A 6,728-nucleotide genomic window follows, 5' to 3' on the forward strand; every position below is an offset into this window, starting at 1 on the left:
GAAAACTTTCTTACTCTATCTGTCTTTACATATTCTTTTTCCTCCTTAGCCTGAGATCAATCTGTTTTCCAGTTTCTTGCTACATTTCATTGCATCATTTCATAATAAATTAATTATGATATTTGCTCCTAATCTCCCTAATTTTCTGAATATCATTGCTTGGATTTGTGCTGCATTCACTTAAGGACAGATTCTCTATACTGTGTCAAGTACAATAAGGATAATTAAGGAGGAAGCACCACAGAGTTTGGAACAGAACTCTGCCTCCAGAAATTGGGGATCATCCCTTCCTTATGCAAAACACCCAGAGAACAGAGCCATTTACATTGTGATCTATGGTGGGATTTTGATCTTGGGTCAAATCATCTCTGCAAGACTTTGTAGCACACAAGGACTGCATATTTTAACTCCTTTTGTTTTGCAGCATTTTCAGGGCAAATTAGAAGAGCTGCATGAAATGAAACCTTTGTGTCATGAGAGGTTTGCAAGGTTTAAAGGAAATATGTAGCCTTCCAGCAAGTAACCAAGTTATACAGAGTGGCTTACTGGCTAACTGGCATTGACACACTTTGCTTAGCAACAGTGGGGATAATAAAGCCTTGAGCAAATTCCTAGAAAGTCTTTGCTATTATCCTGGTGCTGTCTGAACTGAGATGTATCCATCTGCAGCACTCTGTGCCCAGAACTCCCCTCATTCCAGTTCAGAGGGATAGACAGCAGAAGTTCCTTCTCACCTTTGCTCTCAGAGCTTTGCCAAGAACGAGTAACTTCTATATGGGAAGAGAAATTAAGACATGGGGGAAATCCTGGCTCTCTTCAGTTATTCAGTGAAATGCCCATAGGCATAAATTGAGGTCCCAACATTCTTTCTTTACCAGTTTTTGAGTCACTAATTCCACAAGGGTTTCACTCTGTTCTTTTCTTGACAGGATCAAGCAAAGACCAAGAGGTGGCTTGAGGACATGGGATCCTGAAACAGGTAACTGCATGGCATTGGTGCTGATAACCATCCAAGGTTCACTTTGGGCATGCTGGCTCCTCTTCCTCACTGTCATGTGTTGTATTTCAGCTTACCTCACCAGATGTGATTTTAACAATAACTCAAGACCATTCTGTGACTGGACCCAGCCTTGCAGTATCAACCAGGGAATGTGGATACGAACCAAGCATGACACTCCAACTGATGGAACAGGCCCTGATGGGGACTATCCTGATGGAAGTAAGTGCTCAATTGTGGCCTCATTTATTCTCCTTTTCTGAAGGCAGCTTGACTACCTTTATTTCTCCTTTCCTTGAAAGAGAAAAGAGATTCATTAAGTCTTTTGAAATGTGTCTTGTGTCTTTCATGCTGACACTGTCTTCAACTTTTCATCGTATCAGACAGGAGCTTATTACACTGACTTTCACATCATAGATTGGATATCTTTATCAGTTCATGGAAGTAAAAGAAAGCAAATTGTATCACACTTAAGGCCTCATAGAGAATAATAGTGACATAGAACAGATTATTTTTCAAGAGAGGGCTTCTGGCCAAATTCCACTGATAGCAGTTTATGGCGACAAATGTAATGATTACTACACTGGCATGAGATAAAATTCACGCCAGCTAGTTACAAAATCAAGTTTGAAACTGAAGAACATTTTTTAAAACCTTGTCCTCTGATACCTGTGATTTAAAAACTGGAGTCTAACACGGTTGCAGTAGCAAAGAAATACTCCACAGTTCTGTCTCTGCGTGTTTGAACCACTATCCTTGCCCCAGTAGATCCATTTAGAGGGATCAGTCTGCAGTCATAAGGCTTCCTGTAATTATCCCAAGACTGAAAGGCCAGCTACTGTCAGAGTCAGTAAGCAGATTAGAACAGATTAGTTGGGATTGTTGCTAAACAATTTTCTGCATTTTTTCTATTTTGATAATAACAATTAAAATTCTCTGTTGGAAGAAAAAAAAATGAAGCATTTTTATTTGGATTAACATAAATAATAATGTTCTGCTTTTTGAATTAACACAGACCATATAACTTTAAATGTGACTTAGATTTTCTTGCCAGCTTAAAGCTATGACTGAATGTTAGATGCTATGTGCAGAGCCATACTTTACCAGACAGAAATGATCATTCATTTATTTTTGATTCTTTTCCATAGTCAAATGGGAGAGACTTGAATTTAGCTGCACTGGGGAAAGCTAACTTTGATCTTAGCCCATGTGAAGGAAAATATTTCAGCCCCAGGAAAGCAAAATCTGATTTCATATTTCAATCAGACAAGAGCATTCAAATTCTAAAGAAAGACTGCAAGTTCCTGAATTTGGAAAAATTTCCTTTCTTTTCATAATGTAAAATTTAAATATTTTTAAGGAAATATCAGCATTGCTTTCTATTTCTTCTATTTTGAGACAAAACAAAATGCGGACAGTTTAGAATTTTCCTTGTGGCAAGGATTTACTCATCTTGAGACCAAAATATTTATTAAAAAAATATATCCCACAAAAGAACGTGTAGAAGATTGCCTTATTTTCCTTTGGGGAAAGTGGAAATTGAACATAGATCAGTGTGGCAGTGTCTGGAAGTGCTGACTCTTGAAAGAGTCCCATGTCTTTAATTGTGATCCCAAAATAATTGTTCTTGTGAGATGAAACATATTTGCTTTGCTCTCAGGCTCACATTCTACTATGTATAACTACACGAGTTATCCATTGCAATGTGAAGTCTAAACACCCTTTGCTTTGCTTCTTTACACTGATAATGATGCCTTAATTTCTTCCAGATTGGGATTGTACTTCAGTTTTAAATGATACCTAATAAATTATCAGAAGCTTCAACCATATTTTAATTTTTGTTTCACTCTGCAGAAGGTTATTTCATCTACCAAGAAGCAAGTAATCTGATCCCCTTCGACAGTAACAGGCTGGAGAGCCCAGATACTGTAGTTTCTGGGAAAATATGCATAGACTTCTGGTACTACATGTTTGGATCAGAAGAGATGAATGAGCTGAGAGTGATCATCCAAGACAGCTCAGGGGAGTCTGTGGTGTGGCATCGGAAGGGAAACCAGAGTTCCTTGTGGAAATATGGTGCCATTACTCACACCTTTCCAACACAGAGGAAGATAAAGGTAATAGATTTGCAGAATATATTTCTTTGTACAGTGTCAGCATTTGCTGTCACCTTGCAGGCTGCAAAATGTTGTGCACGTAAGTTAGAAAATATAACCAAGATTTCCTTGGTTTATATTTTGTAAATAGAATGGCCTCATGATTTCTGTCAATGAACTAAGAGAAGAAACCACCAACCTCCTAGTTCCACCAGTGCTGTTACTTAAGGGATAAAATTCAGTTCAGTTTTCTCTCTTTTTCCTTCCTTTCCTCCTTAATTTTATCATGAAGTTAAGGACTTTAGATGTCGTAATTAAATGCAGGTTTATCAGCTGTGAGTTTCAAAGTTTGAACTTTGGGATGTTACCTCTTGGACTCCTCTGAAGAATCCAGACCACTAATTCTCATAAATCATTTATAAGTCAGTGAAACAGAGGACAAGGTTTCTTGCAGTCCTCACCTTACTACAAAGTATATATTCCTTTAGCTGTTATAACCTTGTTTTGCTGGTTGCAATTTTTAGCAAAAAAACATGTTTGAAAACATGCTAAGAAACATGCTTGTGTTTGCCTAAACATCTCTGATGCAGAGATCACTTTGTGTCCTGCCTAGGTAATTTTTGAGGCTGTTCGAGGACTGACAGAGTATGGGGATACAGCACTGGACAATGTGAGAGTAAGGAATGGACCTTGTGGTAAGTCTGCATCTGCAACCCAGTCTGTGCTACTTCCTCCTCTCTGTTTAGAGCTGAACACAAATTTCCATTATTCTACTCCATATACAATATAGCAACCCCTCAGAACTTCAAACCACAAAAGAGAAATGGCAAAAGCTTTACAGCTCACTTCACTTCTATGTTATGTGTTTTGCTGTAATTTCTTCCTAAATCTTTCCTCATCACCTCCAACATCCAAAACAAGCTATCCCTTTCTCTGAAAATGTGACCTTTTTCACCAGGTCCAGCAAAATTCACCTTCATTTCTAAGTCTGAAGTGCATCTTTAAACCTAGACAAGGCTTTGCATGTTGATCTTGGCTTCCAGATTAAATGGTCTAATTGGCATTTTATAGCAAATATCAGTTCGTGCCAGCTCATTAAATACACAGCACAACCTCATGTCACAAAAAGAAATAACAACGAGTAAATAGCACTGAGTTGCACTACCAGCTTTGACTACGAATCAGCAATTTGAGTTCGATCTCTGACCCTGTAACAGATCAGCCAAGACTACCACAAGCTGTTCATGGCTGGGATCCATTTTTACTGACAAACATGAGATACCTACAGAATGTGAATTGACCAAGAATTTTGCTGAAAAATTTACAGAAAATTTCATTAGGTCTCAATAGGTGTTGTTCTCTGTAAAATACTACTAAGGTAATGACATAACATGTTTCAAATGTACAATACCTGTGACAAAGATTTCCTTTCAGGTCCCCATTCTTTGATAAAATATGATTTTATTTAAAATTCCATGAAAAATGGAATTTTGGGCCTTTATTTTGTTTGAGGGCTAGGCAGAGCCAGTTCTTCATTTTCCCAGTTGTATTAGCACATGATTCAGCCACTGGATGGTGCACAAAGGTAACTCCACGAGACAAGAGCTTCTCTGTTCATCTTACTCATACCTGCCAGCACTTGCTGACAGTAGGACCTTCCTGCGTCTTAACACACACCAGAGGGAGTCACACACCCAGCTGTAACTACACTTCCAGCTCCCAAGAGGAGCCTGAGCTCAGTCACCATGATCTAACTAACAATCAGATGAGCTTTCCTAAGAGCTAAAAAGACCCACATATCCCCGACTTTAAACACAGACAGTTCTACTTTCTTCACTGGAGAACTTCTAACTTTATGCTGGTGAGAAGTGAAAATTCCTGTATGTTGGTGTGTAAATAATGTTTACCCTGTAATGTTAAAGCTCATTGTATTGCTTTATCTTTTCCACTAACAGAAGCTGTCCCTACACCTGTACCACCAACACCTACACCAACAGAACCTACACCAGCTCCAGTGACAGGTAATTTTAGCCAATCACATGTACTACTCAATGGGTTGTAGGACACTAGGACACTTACAGTTTTTACTAGCAGCACTGTTTCTTTGCTACAGTTAATTTCTATGGGTATTTGTCTATGATGTTGCTTTATGCCATACAAATCAGCCTTTTCTGTTTCAGTTCTTCCAGGTGTAATCTACAAAATGAGGGTGATTGTGCAGTGGGAGGACACAATAAGATGGGCTTTTGGGATATGTTTGTATGTTAATGAGAGCATTTTCCTTTTTGCTGTCTCCAGAAGCTATTTGCAGTATACATGGGGATCCCCACTACAACACCTTTGACAAGCAGCGTCATGACTTCATGGGCACCTGCACCTACACCCTCTCCAAGCTGTGTGACAGCAACAGCACCCTGCCCTACTTCAACGTGGAAGCGGCCAACGAGCACAGAGGAGGCAACACCCGTGTGTCCTATGTCCGATACGTGGATGTTGATGTCTATGGCTACAGGATCAACCTTGGTCAAAAAAGAGCTGTTAAGGTGAGGTTGGAGCCCACTGTCTATCCTTCATGACTCATAGCATGAATGAAGATGTTGTACAGTGACTACAAATTTCCAGCCTTTATACAATAATTTTTAGAGGGTAATCAGATATTTAGGAGCAGGAGTACTGTGGAGTTCCTAAACATGGGAATTTCAAAACTGAAAGCATAGGCTAGAATTCTGTGCTGTGTTGTTGAAAGGTGGGCTAAGAGCTGACAAGCCAGATGGGGTTGGTGGGCTAGACTGCCTGTCTAACCTGCTCCCTCATGCTCAAATTTGGCATGTAACAGGGAGCAAAGAGGCTCTGAATTAGCTAAGTTAATGCTGGTAAGTAATTTACCAATCCTGTGTGGTAGCCTGTAATGCTGAACACTTCTCCCTGATTTTTACTTATTCCACTTCACTGTTAACTTCACTTAACACCTGGCCTGTTGCCATAAAGCATGGTCAGGTGGCAGTCCTGGAGTGACAATCGCATGACTCTCCTTACACTATTGTACACTTGGCCTGCTATTACATCCTAGGACTTTTTTCTGGATCCTTTCCATAAAGGGCCAAGACAGTAGAAATGGTTGAGCCAAACTCCCTGCATATGAACAGGTCACCTTGCTTCACTATTACCCTTCTTATAAGAAAGTACAACAGTGGTTTAAAGGAGGCAAAGGATTAAAGGTACACTGAAACCTTTCCCATCTGATCATAGAGACATGGAGAGCTATGTCCTCATTTGTCTAACAGTCTCTCTCTTTACCTTTCCCCTATTTACTGATTTTATTATAAAAAGGAATAGGTCTGTAGGCAGTCCCTGCAGACAGACCACACTGTCTTGGACTTTTGCCAGCTGTGTCTGGCTCAACAAGACCACACTAGTAAGTTATGTTGTAGCCATGCTGTTATGCCCTCAAGCCCTAGATTATGTGGCCATATACACATATACATACATATACTAGCACAGAGTGAGTTCTTACTTCTCACTGTGCCAATATAGAAGAGGGTCACCATTAAAAATGCTTCTTGTCAAGTGCTTACAATTCTTGTCCTCTGTGCCTGCAGGTCAATGGAGTCAGCCAGGTGGTCCCTGTGACCTTG

Source organism: Camarhynchus parvulus, chromosome 9 (genome assembly GCF_901933205.1).
Source record: "Camarhynchus parvulus chromosome 9, STF_HiC, whole genome shotgun sequence".
Taxonomy (NCBI): domain Eukaryota; kingdom Metazoa; phylum Chordata; class Aves; order Passeriformes; family Thraupidae; genus Camarhynchus; species Camarhynchus parvulus.